Source organism: Manis javanica, chromosome 6 (assembly GCF_040802235.1).
Source record: "Manis javanica isolate MJ-LG chromosome 6, MJ_LKY, whole genome shotgun sequence".
In the NCBI taxonomy this organism is placed as follows: Eukaryota; Metazoa; Chordata; class Mammalia; order Pholidota; family Manidae; genus Manis; species Manis javanica.
In genome coordinates, this window is record NC_133161.1 from 129,351,664 (window position 1) to 129,376,992 (window position 25,329).

Below are 25,329 nucleotides of genomic sequence, written 5' to 3' on the forward strand. Positions count from 1 at the left end.
CCAAGGCGCTTGTTATCAAGCCTCTATTGGCTATTGGCATCAATCTTGGATTTTAACTTTGATTGTCTAATTGTTATATCAGAAGCAGACAGGAAGGCTGAGCATTAAAACAGGTTAGTTGTTCTTTGATGAAAGGCTTTGAGATACACCTGATCTGTACATTCCTACAGGGCAAATGCTGAAGAGGCTGGAGATGAAAAAAGTGAAAGAACTTGGGGAAGAGGAGGAAGGAATGTACCGATTACAATCTGCTTGCTTCGCAGTCAACCTTGGTCAGGCCTTCCAAGGAGAGTCAGCATGCAGGGGTTTTTCTCTTCTGCATGGTCATTCAATCAACATCCTGCCCTAGAGAGTCTCCTTATGCAAAGTCAAACCAAGACACAAGACAAGAGCAGATGATCCATACTTGGAGTTCTGCGTTGGAGCAGAGATGTGGGATAAGGCAGGAGGCTGTTAACGCTGTATCATTATAAGGAAACCAATACTAACATGTATGTTGAGCATGATTATAGGAAATTACACATTACATTCAGAAAATATCAGTAAGCTTCTTTAGTTGTAGGTGAAAGATAATTTGATCAACAAATAAAAAAGGAATTTATTGGAATCATATGGAGCATATCATATAGGGAAAATTCAAAATGAAGCTCATTAAGGGAAAGAATCATAGTGGCTGTGGGGACCTGGGCCTCCGGAACCAGTTATAAGTCTCACCAGAGTCACTATAATCGGGATTAATAAACTATGACTGTCCACAGTCTTTGGGCCTCTGAGCTCCAGAATCATATTGCCTCAAAAGAATATCTGAATAATGAGCCAGCTAGGGTCACGCTCCTGCAGCTTGGCTAGGACAGAGATTGTTGACGGATAGTCCTACATAGCTTATCGATTAAGGGAGGATCTTAGATGACTGATGTGCCACCAAAGTTTAGAAACATCCAGAATCTTGATGCTGATATTGTGGCCCAGGCACTGGCAGTATCAGCAGCTTTTGGTTGGAAAGAGTGAATCTCAGGCTCTATAGTAGAAATACTGGTTTGGAATCTGCACATTAGCTTCAAGAAACACTGAGCTAAATAAACCAGTACTTACCTACTCTGGGGGGCCTTGCAATCATTGTGGAGCTTCTCAATACACAACTGCTCAAGCCACTCTAGACCCACCAAACAGGGCTTCCAGTGGCAGAGCAGGCCCCTGTGCTAACTGCTCAGGCCATTACTGATGAGGAAGCCAAGACTCAGGGAGATGAGACAACTTACCCCATCAAGCAGGCCTAGTCTGTATGAGACAGCCTGAGTGGTTTAAATTTTCCTCCTTTACATACTTTTTGAATTGCCTCTCTCCAAGTCTCCTGAGCTTGAAGGAAGAAATCATAGACTAGGATGATTCCTGAGAGGACTGTGGAAGGGATGGTATTGCTCCAGCTACAGGGCTGGTCAGTCACATCTGGTGGGTTTTATGGCAAGTTGGCTGCTCACTGGTTATGCTTGTTGAGCTGAATTAATATATGAATAGATCTGTGTGTCCAACCACTTCTGTTGACTCTAAGGGGGGAAATGAGTGGGGCTGGAGATGAGATATTTCCATTTGTGTAGCTGATGCAGCCACATTAGTCTACGACAAGAGCAACAAAAATAATAATTACATCACAGTGAATAACATCACTGTCTTGCCAATGGGTTTTGCTATGGATTATATAACCAAAGAAATTGACAGCAAAACGTTCTTGGTGTGAACGGAATATACCCAACTTTATTTCCAGGTGGCAGGTCAGTCACTAGAATCCCGTTCACTCACAGCGAGTCTGCATGCAGCAAGCAGTCTCTGCCTCTGGGCCTCTCTGCCCGCACAGCCGTCCTCTGGGCCCCTATGTTAGCACAGCAGTCCTCTGGGCCTCTCTGCACAGTCATCCTGTACAGCTGTCCTCTGGGCCTGTCCTCGGCGCTGCCACCACTCCAGCCTCTGCTCTGCTCTCCTGCAGCCTTGCAGCCCTGCCACTGTGTCACACGCAGAGCACTGGGTGGGGCTCTTTATATAGAGTCAACAGCCATGTATTGCCCACAGATGAGAATCCTGGCTGCAGGAACTCTTCATTTTATCCACAATCATAGGATGCAAAAGCTCCGTGTATGGTTTGGTTATAGAATTAGGAGTTTTATTTTATGATGTATACAACTGCATATGAAAATGGGAAACTGTGTTAGCTGGGGGGTCAGTTGGGGTAGAGTCTAGCTAGTTATTTCTGAACAAACCCAAAGAAATGAGAATTGGACTGTACAACACAGTACAGCAAGGAGGAGTGGTAGGAGAGGAAGGGGTCATGGCGGCTGGCTACCACCAGGAGCATGGGGATGAAACAGGTGAGACACACCTGTGTTTGCCCTGGCTCACGGCGAATGTGAGAGACCAACTTCAAGAGACTGCGCATTAACTTCAAGCTACGGGCTTTGAAGATGGAAGGCTCAATATAAAGACCAAGTTTAACTGTATCCATTATTAATAATAAGTGTATTATCCCCACTGCTACATAGAATAACATAAAGAGTATTTTTATAAAAAAGACACTTAAATTTGCAATTATTCAGTCAGTGATTTTTCACATAATAGATTGCTCTGAGCTACCAAGTTGATGTGACCTGAAATGGAGCACTTTACGCAGATGTGATGACTTCCAAGCTTTAAGCTGCCCAAGGGCATGATTTTTTAAAAAAATAAATGATGTGGCAGCCAGGTGTGAAAACAAAAGATTTCCTTGCATAAATCTTCCACTTCACCTCCCATAATTCAGGAGTTTGAAAATAGAGCAACTGCCCTTACCCACATAAGCCCTAAAGAGCTGATGTGGAAATGATGGTAAAATAGTGCATAATTGTGTCTGAGGGTCAGAGGGGACACCAGGTTCTCGAAGGAACAGCTTGTTCCCTGCAGACTATTCCCCAGATGATACCCCCACCATGGCATCTAGATCATTCATGAGCCAACTACCACCAGGTCCACACCTCCAGCCCAGCAGTCCTGATAGCTGCACTCAGTAGCTCCCTGGTGTTCCAGAATGCGGAGACCCTGAATACCCTCCTTCCCTCATCAGCCTCTTCTGATGTAGCCTTGTTATCTCAGTAAATGGCACCATCTTCCAGCCAGTTTCTCATGCTGGAAATGGAGGGTTTATTGTTCACACCTCCCTTTGTCTTGTCACTAACCTTAACTATGTCTCCATTTCACTTTTCTAACCTATCTTAAATCTCTCCTTATCATTTTCTCTTTACTGCCACCATCTGAACTTGAGACCCCCCTCTCTCACCTCTCTCACCTGGATGGCAGAGCAACCAGTGCCAGGAGCCCCCAGGCTCCTCTCCCGCAGCCCTTGCACCTCCGCCTCCCGCTGTCCATGCTTGACACCCACCCCATACACCCCCATACACAAGGTGGTCTTAGGAACATACTTAATATTATTTCTGCTTGACACCCATCAGTAATACCCTGTGGAATTCTGTATTTAATCCAAACATTCTCTTCTGTTCTGGAAGGTCCCGAGGGCCATGGCCCCTGCTGTCAGTCCAGCCTCCTCTCTCTCCTGCCTGGTCCAGCCACAGTGACCCCCCTTAGGTTGCCTGAATGGCTCATTCCCCCATTCTCACGCATAGTCTTCACAGGACTCTCCCCCGCCGGGAAAGCGCTCCATCGGTCTTCACGTGGCTGCCTCCTTCTAGTCACAGACCATTTATGAGAAGGCCTGCTGGTGTCCCTGCTGCTGCCCCTTGTCCTGCAGTTCACAGACAGTTTTCTGTCACTCATCTACAACCTGTATCCCCCAGTAACCTTTGTATCCCATGAGGCAAGGGGCCAGCTTTCTCATCACCATAATGCCAAAGTTCCTGGCATACAAAAGGTGCCCAATGAAGAGCTGTGTGAAAGAAAACATATCATCTCTGCTATAGAGAAACCCACTGACACAGCACGGCAGAGGGAGCTATGGGCCCGTGTTTGGGAGACTTGGTCTCATCCTAATTGGGTGTGTAATTCACTGTGTGACTCTGGGCACTCACTCACCACCCTCGCAACCCAACTACCTTACTGGTACATGAAAGGACTAGGGCATCGTTATAAACCCCAAATTCCATAAATATGAAACGATCCACTTCCTGAGATTTGGGGGTTGATACATTACACGATGGGAGACCCCTGAGCTGAGTTCCAGGTGTGCTGGCTTGGTCCCCCTTCTTTGGCTGAAAACTTGGAAGTTTCCATTTACTTGCTAGAAGTCTTATGGTGTGTAAAGGTACAATAATCCATGCTCAAACCAGTTTGTTTACTGGACGTGGCAACACCAGAGTATCCTCATCCTCATCAGCCTGGGGGCTTCTGCAAGTTAAATTTGTCACCATGCGATCTCTCTGTGCCTACATGTCCCCTCAGTGAACCAAGGACCACCTGAACTTGACTTTATGTTGATGTGAAATACGGTCTGGAGTGAATAGAGGGGTGAGAGGTGGATGCTGAACTGCTGCCTGTGACCTTTGGGCCTTGAGACTAGTGAGTAAGTGAATGGAGTGAGCCGGCAGCTTGGGCTGGAACCCTGACTAGAGGGAGTCTTCTCAGTGTTCAGTTTGGGGGTGCTCCCTACCTCCTGAAGAACATATTCTGACATGGGTGCATTAGAGAGCCAGGTGCTAGTGGTAAATGATACTTCCACAAATTTGGCCAGACCAGAGGGTACAGAGGTCAAAGTAGCTGCTGCAGCAACAGGTGTTATTACAGGTTTGAGAAAAATAATTTTATGTTGGCCCTTTTATTCCTTTCTGGTCCCCAGATGAGCATAAAAGTGACATGGATGAAATGGCACACCTGAAAAAGCCAGCAGTACAACCCATGGCTTGTTCCTGAGCCGTTGTTTCCTGACAGTGACAGACCTGGTCTAAAGCACTCTGTCTTCTGCCCCTTCAGATACGTCGGTTATCATTGCACAGAGAAATAAATCTGCCAGCGCAGAGAATCCCCGGACGGCCCTGACAGAAGAAACCGCTTGGCATTTCTCCCCAACCTTCTTTTGCCCTTGAAGTGTTTCAGATGCTTGCTTTTACCTTTCCTCACTTATCTCAAAAACAGAGGTGCAGCCTGGGAAAGAAACACAAGCAGTGCAGTGCTAGTGTCTGTGTTTAGAGGAGGGGGCATTGACCAGGAAGTGGGGTAGTCGGCGGGAACACAGAGGAGGGGAGAGGGAAGGGGAGCAGGGAGGCAGGGGAGGGTGAGGGTGAAAGGGAAGCCAGGGAAGGGGAGGAAAAGGGTGGGGGAGAAAAGGTGGTGATGGAGTGAGGAGAGAAGAGAGAGGAGGGAGAGGACGGGGAAGAGAGCGCATGTGCATGTCTGCAGAAGCGCAGGCAATGTGTTCACTTCAAAAAATGGTCTGGAAGCAGAAAAAGCCAGTGTCGGTAATATTCGAGATTGAAGTACTCACCAGCTACGGACACTCAGAAATGGCTTTAAGAGCCAACAGTCTACACACAGAGAAGTCCAGGGCTGGAGAGAAAAGCAAGTTCTGAGCCCTCCAGCCCAGGTCTCCACAGGACCAAAGCTCATTATTTTCTTCTCTGAAAGGATTTCATCTGACCTCAATGCTCATGTGCATGTTTTTATCTGAAAGAGGCTCTTGCTATGTCCCAATGTTCTAACATGTGAGACCCTCGGCTCGGTTGGTCCACAAGTAAGCACATGCGTGGGTCCCTGTGCCTCCTCCATCCCGAGGACAGCAGGTGGCATCCTCAGGCTGACACTGTCCCAGCTGCATTCTCCAGCCGCCACCAGCACCCTTGTATGAGGCAGTTTCTGGGAATGAAACACATTACTCCTCACAAATAGACGCCCTGCACCCAGGGAGCACCCATTCCTTGCTATTTATTTGGACATTCATTCCATGAAGGTGCCACTCTAAGAACAGGCAGTCTCGTCGTTCATGCCCAACATTTCAGCTGTAGACCAAGCAGTTCCAGAAACCTGAAGACCAGAGGCAAGGGCTGCAGGGGTGAGATGAGTGAGGAGGAGAATGGGGAGAAGGCAGTTTCCAGGGAGGTGATCATCGCAGTCTGCCTGCAGGGTCAGCCTGCCACCTGGGCCTCTGCTGGGGTAGAGAGCAAAGGGGCAACCTTCCTGCTCCAGACGCAGCTGCTGAGGAACAAGAAGGATCTGAGCAGGGGTAAAATGGCTTTAGCAGCTTCTGTTGCCACCCCACTCCTCTCCCAGCCCCGACCAAATCCCTGGAAAAACCCTCTCATCAATTATCTGCTGAGAACCTAGGTCCCTAGAAGGGTAATTGTGTGCCCTTGGGAGCTCAGGACAAGCCAATCTTGTCCTTGTATGGGGAACCACCGGACTGGGCTGTGGGAGGGCTCCTGAGGGTACAGAGCCATAGTCAGGGTGAGCTGATGTCAGTCAGTAAGGATAGAATTTTGGAAAATAGGATGTCAGCTTGAAGCCATGCCACCAATAACCAGAGTTGGGTAATCTTCCCTGCAACTAAATTATTTGCACAGTGTTGTGGCACAAAGCACTGTCTGGGGCTTCCCTCTTCTGGGTGTCTTTCACCCACTTTTCTTCTCCCTAGAAGTGGGAAGGACAGGGAGTGAAGCCTGACTGCACCCTAGAGAAGTTGCACAGAAGCCTTTGGGCCTGAAGTGGTCCCTCCACAAAACCAGATGGAGGTGAGTTCCTGGACGCCAACCTACACAGAAGGGCAGCCCACCACCAAAGGCTGTGGACTGCAGGTCCCTAGAGCTCCAGACTCACCAGCCCCAACTGTTACTTTACTGAGACCAGAAGGAAACCTGGGGAGGTGAGGAGCTGCTCTCCTCTCTCCTGGACATCTTCAGCCCTTTCAGCCAGCCCCAGCCTGAAGATTTTCTCTTTCACAACCATTAGAAGCCTCTCCACTCTCCTCGATGAGACATCTTCTTCCACAAAGGAAACAAAGACCATTTTCCTAGGGAAGCACCCAAGACCTTGTGGTGTGGAAGGGGAGGCTGGGCGGTGGTGCCAGAGTGGACCTCTCCTCCCCACTGCCAGGGGAGTGCCCCGTGGGTCCGCACCGGTCACCGGAGCTGCTCAGTGACACGAGCCCAGGCTCAGGCACCTGCCAGGAGGGAGCCAGGTCTCTTGTCTAGGGGAGTTTGCCTCTGACTGACAGCCTGCTTCCTCTCCATGCCTCCCTTGGTGGGAGCAGGGGGAAGAGGAGGACATCAGTTATTGTCATGGGAACCTCGGCTGGAGGATGAGAGAACACAAAATTTGAGTGTGTACAGAAGTCAGGTGAGCGACACATATTGCTATGTTTAAAAAGATGGATATAAAACTACCAACTTGAACCTTTCTTTATGTCTCCTGGAATTCTACTCACTTGTCCAAATGTATGAACACATGATGCAATTCTGAAATGTAAATGGGCTTTTATGAAGGCTTCTGGGAAGTATTTTGTTTTTCTTACTAAAACAGTTGACATTTTTGCTCCTATCTACTCTTCTTCCTGCGTTAAAAGATGATGAAATGTAGATACAGCTACAACCTTGCAAACAAAATATGTGAAAATTTGGTTTCATGACATGAAACTTCATGAGATGACCACCTGGCAGTGGCTGTTATATGATTCCAATATGATACTGTGTGTGTGAGAGTGACTTTTAAATTTAAAATTTTATTTTTAAATGTTTTTAAATTAAATTTTAAGAAATTAATTATTAAATTAAAATAATTTTTAATTTATTTAATTTAAATTTTAAATTATAATGCACTGGGAAGTGTGGGATATGGCAGTTCATACCATTCATGTATGATTCAGTTCTAAATCATTTTGAGGATATCATATGATATTCAGTGTGGTAGGACAAGAAGTATAGTTCTTGCAGTTAATCAGCATAACCTAAACGTAAACAGGGCAAAGGCTTGGACATCTGACCAAACCAGCACTAGGACCTACATCATTACCTCCCTACGCATGTAGTGCGGTTTTCCTAGAGAAAGAAATTATATAGTAAGAGACAGCAGGCATAGATAAAATAGTCATCCATGAGAGAACATACACTTCTTTTAAAGAACAACACACAGCTTCAAAAACAATCCAATAAACTCAATGTGGAGTTTTGTTTTGTTTTTTATTTTGGTATCATTAATATACAGTATCATTAGCAACACTGTGGTTAATAGATTCCCCCCATTATCAAGACCCCACCACATACCCCATTACAGTCACTGTCCATCAGCGTAGTAAGATGCTATAGTCATTACTTGTCTTCTCTGTGCTCTATGGCATTCCCCGTGCTCCCCCTACATTACGTGTGCTAATCATAATGACCCTTATTCCCCATCTCCCTTCCTTCCTACACAATCCCCACCCCCAAGTCCCTTTCCCTTTGGCAACTGTTAGTCCATTCTTGGGTTCTGTGAGTCTGCTGCTGTTTTGTTCCTTCAGTTTTCTTTGTTCTTAAGCTCCACAGATGAGTGAAATCATTTGGTACTTGTCTTTCTCCGCCTGGCTTATTTCACTGAGCATAATACCCTCTAGCTCCATCCATGTTGTTGCAAATGGTAGGATTTGTTTTCTTCTATGGCTGAATAATATTCCATTGTGTATTTGTACCACATCTTTATCCATTCATCTACTGATGGATACTTAGGTTGCTTCCATTTCTTGGCTATTGTAAATAGTGCTGCAATAAACATAGGGGTGCATATGTCTTCTTTTTCAAAATGGGCTCCTGCATTCTTAGGGTAAATTCCTAGGTGTGGAATTCCTGGATCAAATGGTATTTCTACTTTGAGTTTTTTGAGGAACCTCCATACTGCTTTCCACAATGGTTGAACTAGTTTACATTCCCACCAGCAGTGTAGGAGGGTTCCCCTTTCTCCATATCCTCGCCAGCATTTGTTGTTCCTATTCTTTTCTGTGTTGGCCATCCTAACTGGTATGAGGTGATATCTCATTGTGGTTTTAATTTGCATTTCCCTGATAATTAGTGATATGGAGCATCTTTTCATGTGCTTGTTGGCCATCTGAATTTCTTCTTTGGAGATGTGTCTGATCATATCCTCCACTCATTTTTTAATAGGGTTATTTGCTTTTTGGGTGTTGAGGCATGTGAGTTCTTGATATATTTTGGATGTTAACTCCTTGTCGGATCTGTCATTTACAAATATATTCTCCCATACTATAGGATGCCTTTTTGTTCTGCTGATGGTGTCCTTTGCTGTACAGAAGCTTTTTAGCATGATGTAGTCCCATTTGTTCATTTTTTATTTTGTTTCCCTTGCATGAGGAGATGTGTTCAGGAAAAAATTTCTCATGTTTATAGTCAAGAGATTTTTGCTTATGTTTTCTTCTAAGAGTTTTATGGTTTCATGACTTACATTCAGGTCTTTGATCCATCCTTAGTTTACTTTTGTGTATGGGGTTAGACAATAATCTAGTTTCATTCTCTTGCATGTAGCTGTAGTTTTGCCTCAAAGTGGAGTTTTAAGAAAAATGGAGAAGAGACTTTGTCATCTGGAAATTCACACTTCCTCCTCTGTTAGTTGTCACCCCTGCCCTGACTCCCACACCCTCTCTCCCACCTCTAAGCACCCATCGCTTCCCATCTATCAACCACTTCCACACCATTTCCCTGACAAATACCCCTTCCCTACCCAAATGCCCATCAGCACTCCCACCTCCCAGGTACCACCTTCCATAAGTACCACCACACCACACCTTGGCTCCAGCACTACCCTCCACCACATCCCCACAGACCTGCCTGTCACCTCCCTGCTTCAACAGAATCCCACCCCAAACTCACTCCTGCCCCCAACACCTCCATCTATAAGACCAGGATGCCCACCTTCTTCCCATTCACCACCTCCCCCACCTCCTCCATTCCACCTCCAACGGGCGGCCCATCTCACCTTTGTTCATCACAACCCTGCATGCATGGGCCCTGTCACCACTGTCACACTAGCACAGGTCCCACTCTCTCCCCTGGTGCTGCCACCATACCATTCCAGATTCCCCTCTCCTCCCCTTGGCCACACAGTCCACCAACACTTCCGTCCCTCCACCAGCTCCATTATGCTGACTCTGCTCCTCGCGTCTCCCTTCCTGCCCTCCACCACACAAACTCCACCTCTTTCCTCCCCCACTCCACCATTGTTATCACTCTAAGCCTCACTTAGGAGGTGAGAATCAGAGTGGGTATGATGGAGATAGACCAGGAGAAGAAATGGGGGGTGTTGATGTGAGAGAAGCAGTGGAGTGGATGGATGGGAGTCTGGGCTGGTGTGGAGTCTGGAGTGATGAAAGGTAAGACAGAATTTATGTGAGGAAAGTCATTGGGAGAAGGTAGCCTTCAGTGTTGATGTGACAAAGGTTTAGAGAAAAGGAGGCAGTAATTTAACTTGGTATGTTGGCGTTGTGAGGGCTGTTGAGGGAGGCATGTTGGTATGGATGGAAGTGGTAAGATGGGTGGAAGTGGGAATCAGAGTTGACGAGATGGTGACAGAAAAGAGTCATGTTTGGGGTTATGGCATTAATGAAGGGGAGATGGTGGGAAGTGAGTTGTCTCACAATGGTTGGTGGAGAGGAGGTAGGAGGCAGTGCCTATGTGATGAGAGCTGTGGTGGGGAGGGGTAGAGTCTTGGGCTGTTGTCATGGTGGTCATGAAGGGGAAAGGTCATGATGGTATTGGCAGAGCAAGTGGTGGAAGGGAGTTGGCAAGAAGGAGGTGGGGGGTAGGAATGAAGTGAGAAAAAGGATTAATATATGGAGCCAGCACTATCTCTGATCTTCTGATTATGCTATATTTAGCATCAACTATTACCTGGAAAGATTCCAATTTAAGAGTTAGACCTAGCATGGAAGGTGGAAACAAAAAAAAAGATTTCTAAATCTTGAGACAAACTGATGGCATCTGTATAGTTAAACTTTATCATTTTATTTTATAGAAAAATCTTCAAGAAGCAAAGGAATAAGTTGAATGCATAGATTTAAATACTCATAATTAGAGTATGAAATATTTTGTACTATAATAATTAGAGGTGAAAAGAGTAAATAGAGGGAGGAGAATCTTTAAGATGGTGGCATGAATAGGGAGGCAGAAATTTCCTCCCAAAACCATATATATTTTGAAAATATGGCAACTACAACTATTTATAAAAGAGTGACCAGAAGACACAGTACACCAGCCAGGGTACATCTGCCAGAACTCAGCATCCCACAAAGGGGGTAAAACACAAAGCTGTGACCCAGCAGCACCCGAGCACTCCCCCAACCACAGCTCAGCAGCGGGAGGGAAAGAATCAGAGTGGGGAGGGAGTGGAAGCATCGGACTGCTAAAAAACCAACCCTAGTAATCTACCCTGGGAGCATAGACACACATTGCATGGTGCAGTGGATATTAGAGGAGTGGAAAAGCAAAATCTAAGATTAAGACTGCAAACAGGTTCCCACAGCTGGCTGCCCTGGGACAAAAGAAAAGCAGGTGCTTTAAAAGTCTTAAAGCTACAATGGTTTAACAGGTGGACAAAATTGTCCTGGCACACTCAGCCCAGCAGGCTGGGAACTTTAAAGAACTTCAGGTGCCCTAACCTCCTGGGTGGCAGCACAACAGCGAACTCCCTCACAGCAAAAAGCAGCCTGCCATTCCATCCCCCTGCTGGCACTGTAAGCAAACCGGCTGACTCATCATTGCTGCAGAACAGCCGGGGAGCAGCCCCTCCTACAGAAACCACACAGCTTAACACAGAGGCTTCTCCCTGAGCGCAGCTGACCGGCACAGATAGCAGAGACCGGTGCAGAGTCCATTTTATTTTATAGAAAAATCTTCAAGAAGCAAAGGAATAAGTTGAATGCATAGATTTAAATACTCATAATTAGAGTATGAAATATTTTGTACTATAATAATTAGAGGTGAAAAGAGTAAATAGAGGGAGGAGAATCTTTAAGATGGTGGCATGAATAGGGAGGCAGAAATTTCACCTCCCTATTCAGGGGCTTTGTTCTCACTGCAGAATGCATGCTGCTCACCTGCAACCCCTGTCAGTGCCCTAGGCCATCCTGAGGGCCATCCTGCCAACAGCAGCTTAGGGGATTAACCCAGAGGCTGCTCCCTGTGCGTGGTTAACTGGCACAGATGGTGAAGTTAGATGCAGAGACCGGAAGGCATGAAGGGGCTCTGTTCTCATGGCAGAACATGCACTGCTGGCCTGCAACCACTGGAAGTGCCCTAGGCCATCACAAGGGCCACCCTGCCCACAGCAGCTCAGGGGAATTAACTCAGAGGCTGCCCTCTGCACACGGTTGACTGGCACAGAAAGTAAAGATGGGTGTGGAGACTGGAAGGCACAAAGGGGCTTTGCTCTTGTGGCAGAACACACACTGCTGGTCTGTGATGCCCGCCAGTGCCCTAGGCCATCTCGAAGTATGCCCCACCCATGGCAGCTTAGGGGACTAACCCAGAGACTGCTCCCTGTGTGCAGTTAACTGGAACAGACAGCAGAGACAGGTAAGGTGACTGGCACGCAGGAAGGTACTTTGTTTTCACAGGTGACACACTTGCCACTCACTGGTGACCACTCCCATTGCCATGAAAATGCAGAAGAACCTTGTTCACTCCAAAATCCCTCAAACACCAGAGAGAGGGCTTGGAGAGAATAAAAGCACCAATATTCCTGAAAAAGAATTCAAAATAAAAGTCATAAGCATGCTGATGGAGCTACAGAGAAATGTTCAAGAGCTAAGGGATAAATTCAGGAGGGAGATAACAGAAATTAAAAAAACAATGGAAGGATTTAAGAGCAGACTGGATGAGGTGGAGGACTGTTAATGGAGTAGAAATCAGAGAACAGGAAAATGGAGAAGCTGATGCAGAGAGAGATAAAAGGATCTCTAGGAATGAAATAATGTTAAGAGAACTGTGTGGTCAATCCAAATGGAACAATATTCCCATTATAGGGGTACCAGAAGATAGAGAAAAAGGGATAGAAAGTATCTTTGAAGAAATAACTGCTGGAAACTTCCCCAATGTGGGGAAGGAAATAGTCTCTCAGACCATGGAAGTCTATGGATCTCCCAAAACAAGGGATTCAAGGAGGATAACACCAAGACATACAATACTTAAAATGGTAAAGATCAAAGACAAGGACAGAGTATTAAAAGCAGACAGAGACAGAAAAAAGATCACCTACAAAGGAAAACCCATCAGGCTATCATCAGACTTCTCAGCAGAAACCATACAGGCCAGAAGGGAATGGCATGACATACACAATGCAATGAAACAGGAGGGCCTTGAACCAAGAATACTGTATTCAACAAGACTATGATTTAAATTTCAAGGAGGAAATAACATTGAGTGAATTTACTTCCCAAAACAATCTCTACAGTGTATTTTAAATGGACTGCTCTAAATGGAAGTATGACTAAGGCTGAAGAGCTGTCACCAGAGAAAATAAAACCACAGCAAAGAAAGCAGACCAATCAAATACTAACTAAATGGAAAATAAAATCAGCTATCCACAAAATCACTCGAGGGAAACTCAGAGTACAGAATAAAACACATAACATATAAAGAGTGGAGGAGGAAGAAAAAGAAGGGAGAGAAATAAAGAATCATCAGACTGTGGTTATAATAGTGTAGTAAGTGAGTTAAGTTAGATGGTCAGATGGTAAATAAGCTGCCCTTAAACCTTTCATAACCAGGAATCCAAAGCCTGCAATGGCAGTAAGCACATATCTATCGATAATCACCCTAAATGTAAAGGGAATGAATGCACCAATCAAAAGACAGAGTAATAGAATGGATAAAAAAGCAAGACACATTTCTATGCTGCTTATAAGAGACTTCAAACCCAAAGACCAACATAGACTGAAAGTGAAGGGATGGAAGAAGATATTTCATGAAAACAATAGGGAGAAAAAAGCAGGTTTTGCAATACTTGTATGAGACAAAATAGACTTCAAAACAAGGAAAGTCACAAGAGACAAAGAAGGACATTACATAATGATAAATGGGTCCATCCAACAAGAGGATATAACCTTGATAAATATGTATGCACCCAACACAGGAGCACCTACATATGTGAAATAAATACTAACAGAATTAAAGGAGGAAATAGAATGCAATGCATTCATTTTAGGAGACTTCAACACACCACTCACTCCAAAGGACAGATCCACCAGACAAAATTAGTAGAGACAGAGGCACTGAACAACACATTAGAACAGATGGACCTAATAGACACCTACAGAAGTATACACTCAAAAGCAGCAGGATACACATTCTTCTCAACTGCATGCAGAACATTTTCCAGAATAGACCACACACTAGGCCACAAAATAAGCCTCAGTAAATTCAAAAAGATTGAAATTCTACCAACCAACTCCTCAGATCACAAAGGTATAAAACTAGAAATAAATTGTACAAAGAAAACAAAAAGGCTCACAAACAAATAGAGGCTTAACAACATGCTCCGAAATAATCAATGATTCAATGACCAAATTAAAACAGACATCAAGAAATACATGGAGTAAAATGAAAACAACAGCACAAAGCCCCAACTTCTGTGGGATGCAGCAAAGGCAGTTCTAAGAGGAAAGTATGTAGCAATCCAGGCCATTTAAAGAAGGAAGAACAATCCCAAATGAATAGTCTAAGGTCACAATTATTAAAACTAGAAAAATAAGAATAAATGAGGCCCAAAGTCAGCAGAAGGAGGGACATAATAAAGATCAGAGAAGAAATAAATAAAATTGATAAAAAATAGAAAAACATGAATGAAACCAAGAGCTGGTTCTTTGAGAAAATAAACAAAATAGATAAGCCCCTAGCCAGACTTACTAAGAGAAAAAGAGAATCCACACACATAAACAGAATCAGAAATGAGGAAGGAAAAATCATGACGGACACCACAGAAATACAAAGAATTATGAGAGAAAACAATGAAAATATATATGCTAAAAATCTAAAGGAAATGGACAACTTTCTAGAAAAATGTAACCTTCCAAGAGTGATCCAGGAAGAAAAAGAAAATTTAAACAGACCACTTACCAGCAATGAAATTGAATCAGTAATCAAAAAACTACCAAAGAACAAAATCCCAGACCAGATGGATTCACTGATGAATTTTATCAGACATACAAAGAAGACATAATACCCATTCTCCCTAAAGTTTTCCAAAAAATAGAAGAGGAAGAAATACTTCCAAAGTCATTCTATGAAGCCAGCATCACTCTAATACCAAAACCAGGCAAAGACACCACAAAAAAGAAAACTACCGACCAATATCCCTGATGAACATAGATACAAAAATACTCAACAAAATATTAGCAAACCGAAATCAAAAATACATCTAGAGGATCATACACAATGATCAAGTGGATTCATCCCAGTGATGCAAGGATGGTACAACATTCAAAAGTCCATCAACATCATCCACCGCATCAACAAAAAGAAGGGCAAAAACTACACGATCATCTCCACAGATGCTGAAAATGCATTTAACAAAATTCACCCTCCATTCATGATAAAAACTCTCAACAAAATGGGTATACAAGGCAAGTACTTCAACATAATAAAGGCCATAAACAACAAACCCATGGCTATCATTATACTTAACAGTGAGAAACTGAAAGCTTTTCCTCTAAGATTGGGAACAAGACAGGCATGCCCACTGTCCTCGCTATTATTCAATATAGTACTGGAGGTCCTAGCCACAGCAGTCAGACCAAACAAAAAAATACAAGGCATCCAGACTGGTAAGGAAGAAGTCAAACTGTCACTATTTTCAGATGACATGATATTGTACATAGAAAACCCTAAAGACTCCACTCTAAAAATACTAGGACTAATATCTGAATTCAGCAAAGTTGCAGGATACAAAATTAATACACAGAAATCTGTTGCTTTCCTATACACTAATGATGAACTAGCAGAAAGAGAAATCAGGAAAACAATTCCATTTACAGTTGCATCAAAAAGAACAAAAGATTTAGGAATAAACCTAACCAAGGAAGTGAAAGACCTATACCCTGAAAACTACAAGACACTCTTAAGAGAAATGAAAGAGGACACTAATAAATGGAAATCCATCCCATGCTCTTGTGTAAGGAGAATTAATATTGTTAAAATGGCCATCCTGCCTAAAGCAATCTACTGATTCAATGCAATCCCTATCAAAATACTAAAAGCATTCTTCAATGAACTGGAACAAATAGTTCTAAAATTCATATGGAACCAGAAAAGACCCCAAATAGCCAAATCAATCCTGAGAAGGAAGAATAAAGCAGGGGGCATCTCGCTTCCCAACTTCAAGCTCTTCTACAAAGGCACAGTAATCAAGACAATTTGGTACTGGCACAAGAACAAACCCATAGACCAGTGGAACAGAATAGAGTCCAGATATTAACCCAAACATATATGGTCAATTAGTATATGATAAAGGATAATATACAACAATAGGGATATACAATGGGGAAATGACAGCCTCTTCAACAGCTGGTGTTGGCAAAACTGTACAGCTACATGTAAGAGAATGAAACTGGATTATTGTCTAACCCCATACACAAAAGTAAACTAAAAATGAATCAAAGACCTGAATGTAAGTCGTGAAACCATAAAACTCTTGGGAAAAAAACATAGGCAAAAAACTCTTGGACATAAACATGAGTAACTTCTTTATGAACATATCTCCTGGGGCAAGGTAAACAAAAGCAAAAATGTACAAGTGGGACTATATCAAACTAAAAAGCTTCTGTACAGCAAAGGACACCATCAGTAGAACAAAAAGGCATCCTATAGTATGGGAGAATATTTCATAATTGACAAAACCAATAAGGAGTTGACATCCAAAATATATAAAGAGTTCATGCACCTCAACAAACAAAAAGCAAATAATCCAATTAAAAAATGGGCAGAGGATCTGAACAGACACTTCTCCAAAGAAGGAATTCAGATGGCCAACAGACACATGAAAAGATGCTCCACATTGTTAATCATCAGAGAAATGCAAATTAAAACCACAGTGAGATATCACCTCACACCAGTAAGGATGGCCACCATCCAAAAGACAAACAACAACAAATGCTGGCGAGGATGTGGAAAAAGGGGAACCCTCCTACACTGCTGGTGGGAATGTAAATTAGTTCAACCATTGTGGAAAGCAGTATGGAGGTTCCTTAAAAAAACTGAAAATAGAAATACCATTTGACACAGGAATTCCACTCCTAGGAATTTACCCTAAGAATGTGGGAGCCCAGTTTGAAAAAGACATATGCACCCCTATGTTTATCACAGCACTATTTACAATAGCCAAGAAATGTAAGCAATCTAATTATCCATTAGTAGATGAGTGGATGAAGAAGAGGTGGTACATATACAGAATGGAATATTATTCACCATAAGAAAACAAATCCTACCATTTGCAACAACATGGATGGAACTAGAGGGTATTATGCTCAGTGAAATAAGTCAGGCGGAGAAAGACAAGTACCAAATGATTTCACTCATCTGTGGAGTATAAGAACAAAGAGAAAACTGAAGGAACAAAACAGCAGTAGACTCGCAGAACCCAAGAATGGACTAACAATTACCAAGGGGATGGGGGAGGATGGATGGGAAGGGAGGGAGAATCGGAAAAAGGGGCATTAAGATTAGCATACATAATGGGGGGCAGGATTCAGGGAAGGCAGTATAGCACCGAGAAGACAAGTAGTGATTCTATAGCATCTTAATATGCTGATGGACAGTGACTGTAATAGTCTATGTGGTGGGGACTTGATAATGGAGGGAAATCTAGTAACCACAATGTTGCTCATTTAATTGTATATTAATGATACCAAAAAATGAAATAAAAATAAAAAAACAAAAATACCTCTAAAAACCAAAATCAGTCAAAGGGAGAAATAAAGTTTAAAACTGGCTTATTGCTTACAAATGGCAGTCTGGGGCCAGCTCTCTCCTACTACAGAAGCAAAACTGGTCCTCCTCCTCACCAACACCGATGCAAACACACGAGGGTCTTTATTCAGACTTGAGTCTGGACTCCCAATTGTCACTAATGCAGCAGTGTTGGAGCCAGAGCCCCAAACTCTGGGGGAGGGGGTAGTTATACAGAGCAAGTGTGGGCAAAGGGGAAAGTCCAGATTTGTCTTCACCTGATTGGTTACTGCTCAGTTGCTAGTGTCAGTTTGAATGTGATTGGTCACTTTTATCTGGGTTGACTACAAACTAAGGCTGATTGGTTATATCTTGGGTGGGGTGAGGTCGGGTGAGGGAAGTGAGGTTGGGTAAGAGTTGGGCGGGTATATTTTGTGGTTTACAGCAGCTTAAGATGGCTGAAGACATTTTAAAATGGCAGCACTTGTGCTAAGGGAGGGTCTAAAAGGAAAACTAAATCCTGAAGAGAAACTAAGTCCCTCTCAATAAGCCCTCTGTTGCCCAGGTAAGTACCCACTGATATGCAGATGAACTTCTCTCCACCCCCAAGGAGAGTATGGCAAATGCACTAAAGCCATACTTCTTTCCACTCTGGAGCACCTGTTGATATGCAGATGTACTAAAGCCAGGGGAGATATTCTGGAAATATTATAATTTTACCTACATTGATAAACCACTATGTTTTATATTATTCAAATTCAATTCTGTTCAGTTTTATTTATGCTTGTTCTGTTATTTAAAACATTTGATAATGCTTACTGAACTGAATACTATAGATATTTTATTAATATATTCTTTCAAGTCTAAGATGTCATCACTGATAGTAAGATATACCATTATTTTATCTACTGTTATGAAATAAAAAACATTACTGTTAGGCAGGAAAATAGATAATGAGCAGGATAAAAAGAGAACAAGGTCAGTAAAGACCCCTAAAAAGGACTCAGTTAAGCAGTTAAAACTAGAAATCCAGAAGAGACTCAGAGTTAATGAGTTCATCAGTTAAGGCTCAAAAGGTCAAGAGTAACTGAGCCTTGAATGTTTGAATATTCCCCAGATAAGGAAAAGTGAGCACAACCCAAATCTCACTGTGTCAATTAGATTATTGTAAGATTTACTCTAGCCTGCTAAAAGGCCCACCAATAATCAGCATAACAAAGACAGTGAGATCCCACCTTCAAGCGAAAATTGCATTTTCAAAAAAACTCTGGGAAGTTTAAGAAGATTTTTAACATACTCTTTTGCAAACAAATAACTCTGCCCACCTTGGAGGAAGGGCAGTCTTGATTGACATGCTCCCAAACCAGGAAGCTGCTATCCAGGGAGGGGACCAGAGCAGTTAATTTCTTGTGCTAAGCTAATTTTGCAGAATTACCTAGAGGACCTATAAGAAACTTAATGACTCATCAAAGATACTTGAGACCACTTAACAAGTCCACACCTCAGCCCTTTGTCACATTCCTGAAAAATCCTTACAAGGGGGAACCCCAACTTTTCAGGGTGCTCTTCTCTGAGGTCACCCACACCTTCTAAGTGTGTAACTGTTTAATCTTACTCTTCCTCTCCAACCTTTCAGGGTGCTCCTCTCTCTCTGAGGTCACCTGCACCTTCTCTCTCAGTAACTTTAAATAAAACGTTTACTCGGCTTCACTACTGTGTCTCTGCCCTTCAATTCTTTGTTGCGGTGGGGACAAGAACCGAGGAAAACACACGTGCCTCTTCCCCAACATTACCAGTTAATATAACAAGATGTCCACTGTAAGATGCACACTGATTTCAGAGATGGCAAAATGTGAAACCTTCATTTTTTGTTTGATGACATTCAATAAGTTTTATCATCTAACATAAAATGTTTTACTATGCCCTCTTGTGGAGGCAGTGGAGATAAAAATCATTAGATACCTATATTCAAATTTCTCACCTAAAATGGGTTTGAGAGACCATTTAGTTCATCTGTTTATTTGATCCAGATGGAGTGAAGGCCAGAAATAACTACCCTTTTCACTTAAACATTAGCTAGTGGAAGGGTGGATCTTTTGACTTTCTAGTTAGTGTTCTTTCCTCTATTTGGCTGTAATGTGTTCCATTATAAGCATATGATTTGTGCATGGCTCTTGTATATATATTAAGAGAAACTTCAAGAGTGAAAGACTTATTTAAATAAATATATTGTTAGCAGGAGAACAGTCAGTATGTGGAAAATTGAATGCTATTGTGCTCCTTTCCACCTCCACTCCATTTAGGTCTTTACAAGCAGAATCGTGGTCTTTGCTAAAGTGTCTGCTATTTAAAAAGTCAAGGCAATTAAATAATCTAGAATTACTATTCCCAAGCTATAGAAAAGAGAAAATTCTCTATGTGAAAGACATACTGTAATATTCACAAATACAAGGAACCATGCAGAAAAAGATCCTAGGAAAACATGACTGGGGTTATTTTGTTTGAATACTTTCTTGAATTTTACCTGATTGTTAACTTTTGAGCCTAACTTCTGAACAAAGTATCTGAAATAGTGTGTTCAAATATTAATCTTAAGTCATACCAATTTATGAAATGCACATACTGACAAATTAATCTTATTCTAAATGCATTTCTTACTGTGCAACCAAATTTCTGAAAGACTTAGAGAAATACTTTTTAAATGGTTACAACTGAGAGACTGAAGTAAATATGCCCTTTTCAAGCATAGAAATACAGAGGTAATTCTTATTCTCAATCATTATTTGTTTTTCTGCATTTAAAAACAACAACATGAAAGCCAACTCCACAAGTTTATGCTATTTTCCTGTTTTCATGATATCAAGCTCAGTTTTCAGAATAAAAATAAAACTTGGACAGTCCCTTTAGACCATAAATATTTAGGTTGTGCTTGTTGGAATGATAAAATTTTAAAGTAATAAGCTCAGGGTTTTAAAAATGAAGGTCATGATTGTAAGGCTGGAGGCACTGGAGGGAGGAAAGCGAGGACAGTGCAAATGGAACAAAGACAGCACCAAATAGCTCTGTGCCATATAAGGAAGGAACGGACAGCTCTTCATGGATTCCAGTCCCCGACTAGCTGACAAACCCTGGATTCAGACCCCCTCCATCTGGAAGGAGGAGACCTCTGGCTGTCCATCACCTGACCCTGAGCCAATAAAAAATTCCCCACATACCCCTAGCATGGCCCACTTCCCCCTCCCATCCCTGTTCTCATAAAAACTCCCCATCTCCCCTCCTGGGCACGACTTCCCCAGCCTGTGTTTCAGACTGGTGAACTTCGCCCAGGAATTGCGCTCAAATAAACTGCCTGGCCCTTTGTTGCCTCTTGTCGCCTGCTTATTTAGGCTAGAATTTATCTTACATTGGTATCCCAGGTTTACCATTAGCCAACTCAGTCAACTTAACTTCTTTTCCTGACTGTTTAACATGTGGGGGAATTTTTTTACTAAACTGAGCAAACTAAGTTGAGCAGATGTCTTGGTCTATTGAATGGTCTCCTTAGGCTTTTTCAGAATAAGAAAAGCAAAGAAAATAAATGAATAATCCTCTCCATATTATAGATATGCAACTGAGAAATAGGTAGATTTAGAATTTTCTAAGATTTCTCCTGGGAAAAGAGGATGAGAGGAAATCACTGTCTAAAAGGTGAAACACATTGGCAGTAACAGCTCAGGAACTGAGGGAGAAGCAAATAAAAATGCCTCCTCTGTCCATACACCTAAATTTCAAGTTCATAAATGGAAACTAATACTCAGAAACTCTAGCCAATTAGTATGTAGAAAATTGAATGCTATTTTCTCCCCACTCTCACCTCATTTAGGCAGGAAAAAAACATTTAGGTCTCTATTAGAGAATTCTGAATATTCCCAAAGGATCCTTGTCATTCAGGTGCAGTCTATATGAATGTAGGGAGAAAATGACCCCAAAAGGGACCACGTTCACTCATTTCACCAAAATGCTGAGCACCAAGAAGAGAGAAGGGCATATAAAACCATCTGTTCAATAAGTTTCATCTGAAAAAAGAGATGTTCTTTGATTTCATCCACATTTCATGAATCACATCCTAATCTTTTCTTGGGACCTTTCATCAAAAGATGCTGAATTAGGTCTTTAGATAAAGCACTCATTTCTTGAGGATATGGAGGCTCACTTTTTTAAATATTCTCCTGTAGGCAGTTAAAACTTGCTATTTAAACAACCAGAGGATGAAGTCACAGTGACAGTATTCTTGGCAAAAACCAGTGCAATACACTTTGAAACTGAACTACATGTGAAAAATGGAGTGTAAGTCCTGAGAGAGGAAATCCCAGGGCAAAATACCTCTGAAAACCAAAATCAAAGGGAGAAATAAAGTTTAAAACCCATTTACTGCTCAAAAACTGAAGTCCCGAGCCGTCTTCATCCTCTGCTCTGGAAGAAGCCAGCAAGCAAGCAAGCCAGCCCCCTCCCCTTAACCTCTCAGGTTCAGACATGCCCTCGGTTGCCCAGGTAATTACCCATCAATATGGAGATAAACTTCTCTCCACCCCTGAGGATATGCAAATGCATTAAAGCCAGGCCACCCCTCCAGAAATCTCACCTTAACTTGTTGCCCTTCTTCCACAATGGTTCTTAGGTGAGAAAACTGGAGCATTGTGACCAGACTAAAACATAACAATAGCAACAGCAATAAAATTATGACAATCCCTAACTCGAGGATTCACCTAGGTTCAAAGTCCCATGCAGATTAAGCCCATAGCTCGTCCATTCCATAGGCAGGCAGTAGCTGAGGGTTCACAGCAATCATCATGCGGCAGCTGCAGCCGGGAGGTGCATTCAGACCACAAGGACTGCAGGAGAAAATAACCTTAAGGGCGATAAGATACATGTTTTAATGACACCAGCATAGGAAAATCTTGTCCATCAGGTAGGATACAAGCAAGAGTGTTCCTGTGATAGGACAGTGGCAGGAATGGGATCTCGTCCTGGTCTAGTACACCAGACTTTCACCCCCCTCCCTGTGGGAGTTACAGATGGGTCAATATATAGGGCTACGGGAGGTACATGCACTGGCCATAAAGATAAAACAAAACTTCCCCGCAAGATGCTCTTACCTCCTGGTTGTTTTGGGTACACTACCATCATCTAGGGGGGCCACTCAGCTGTTACTCCAGGAATACACATGAGGACAGTTTTCAGGCCTTTCCCACAAAGTGCCAGAAGGGCCAACCATTGCTGGTCCATGTGTTGAGATGTCCAGGGCCAGGTCCATTCAGCAGTGTCTCCAGGGCTTAACGCAGTAGGGGCTGGCAGCAGGATGTTGCTCTGCTGGCCATATCCTGGCTTCAATAGCTCTTCTTTGGCTTGGATGTACAGTTGTGTAGGAGAGGCAACAAGGTGTGTGAGCAAATCCACAGGGCTCAAAGCTCCTTTATGTGGCTTCTCATTCAAACGCTGCATTGTCCATAGGCGAGCTGACCAGCCCTGTAGACTATTGGTGTCCGAATTCAGGCCAGATTTCAACAAACTACTGTACGTCTCTATCATGCCTGCCCCAGTAGGATTACATGGTATATGAAATTTCCACTTTATTCCTAATTGCTGCACCCATTGTTGTAAAACATGTCTAGTGAAGTGGGTGCCTTGATCACTCTCAATCACCTAAGGCTGGCCATAGGCTGCAAAGAGATGCTCTAGGCCCCTCTTGGTGGTTTGCTGATATGCACGACATGCAGGAAAAGCAACTAATAGTCCAGTAGCTGTGCCCACACAAGTCATGGCATACCGATATCCTTCTGATATGGGCAGAGGCCCAATGTAGTCTATTTGCCACCTGACAAGGGATATAGGCCCCCTTACTACTGTCCCATGTTGCTGTGGGAATCGGTGTAAGTTTCTCTTAGAGCACACAAGGCACTCCTACTGGGCTCTGCTGGCTTCTTCAAAGGTCAAAGGTAAGCCCCACTGACAGGCTACAAGCCCACATTGTCTTTTGCCCCGCATGCAACAAATGTTGGTATAGCCATTGGGCCACATCAGAGGCAGGCTTTCCTTCTAGCCAATGCACCTGGGCCAGTGTGTCTGCTTCATCATTCCCTGGGGATGCCAAAGGCATATAGCAAGTCGCATGATATACAGTAACAATCTTAGCCTGACCAGACACCCATAAGTCTTGCACCCAAATGGGCTGGTGACCAACAATCCAGTTGACATGATACCATGTCAGCAGCCACAGGATCAAGCCCTGTTAGCCCAGCTGTCACTGCAGACAACTATGGGGGATGGCTCTTGGGTGATCATGGGCCATACTGTCCACAAGTCAGCCCATTGACTGCTCTTCCCCTCTCCATCTTCCATCCATATTGTCTCAGTCTTAGGACCAGTGCCATCTGTGTACCAAGCATCTTCAGGTATAGGAGCTTTTCAGTCCTGATAAAGGAGTTTCAGCTACCAATGGCTCAAAAGCAAGTTCTTCCTGTTTTCCACTGGTTATAGGTCACTGGCCCCAATGAGCATTGAAGTTCTCCACTTAAGGGGCTAGTAAATATGCACCCTATTTGGCCAGTGTAGGTGTCTGTGCCACGCCACTCCGTGGCCTTTGGGTCCAGTCTCACACCCTCCCTGCAATGGGATAGGTGATTATTACCTTGGTGGGAACTGTTCCAGCAATGGGCTCCACAGCCAGCAAGGCGTAGTATACACCAGCCGTCTATCAAGGTGTACTGGATCTGTTCCTTTCCATAGTTGCGACCAGAATCCAATGGGTTGCTGTGTCTGTATAAGCTGCTGCTAAAGACCCCGTTCATAACCATCTTTGGTTACATGAACATCTAGTTCACAGGGCCTTGATGAGTCCATTACATTCAAGGCCAGTACAGCCTTGAGTGCCCACATGGCAGCAGTAAAAGCACCTGCACATGTCTCATCCCACTCCCACCTGATGCCCTTTCATACCAACCAGTATAAGGGCTTCAGAATTTGTGCCAGGTGCAGGATAAACTCTCCAGTAGCCCAAAAGACCCCAAAACTCTTGCAATACCGCCACAGTGATAGGGGTGGGGAAAGCCTGGACCTTGTCCATGACTGCTTCAGGAACAATTTTCATTTTATCAGACCAGACAACCCCCACGAATTTCGCAGACAAACCAGGTCCCTGAACCTTGGAGCTGTTCACAGCCCATCCTTTTTCCTGTAGACGTTGCAAGTCTAGGAACTGTCCTGTCTAAATTTGAAAGAGAATCAGATATGAGCATAAGATCATCAATGTAGAGATACAACCATACCACTTGAAGTTTCCTCCATGTGCTTAAGTCCTGGGCTTCAAGTCCAAGACAGATGGGGGGACTGTGGAGGTATCCCTGTGGAACAGTGTATGTCCACTGCCGGCCTTCCCACATGAAGTCAAACTGTTCCTGGCTTTCCTGTG

The 25,329-nt window shown here is 43.4% G+C and overlaps 1 protein-coding gene across 23 annotated transcripts in view; it reads right to left on the reverse strand.

The window, feature by feature from the left end:
• Positions 1-25,329, reverse strand: part of LOC118971619 (uncharacterized) — a 605,019-nt gene that overhangs the window by 508,472 nt on the left and 71,218 nt on the right. For 19 of the 23 annotated variants that reach the window (XM_073239449.1, XM_073239446.1, XM_073239447.1 and 16 more), the window contains one exon: positions 7,622-25,125. The exons of 2 other annotated variants lie outside the window; for them this stretch is intronic. The gene's annotated coding sequence lies outside the window, so the exon portion shown is untranslated. Of the gene's footprint in view, positions 1-7,621; positions 25,126-25,329 lie in introns of those variants that run through there. 2 more of the 23 variants (XM_073239441.1, XM_073239454.1) reach the window with 2 other exon arrangements.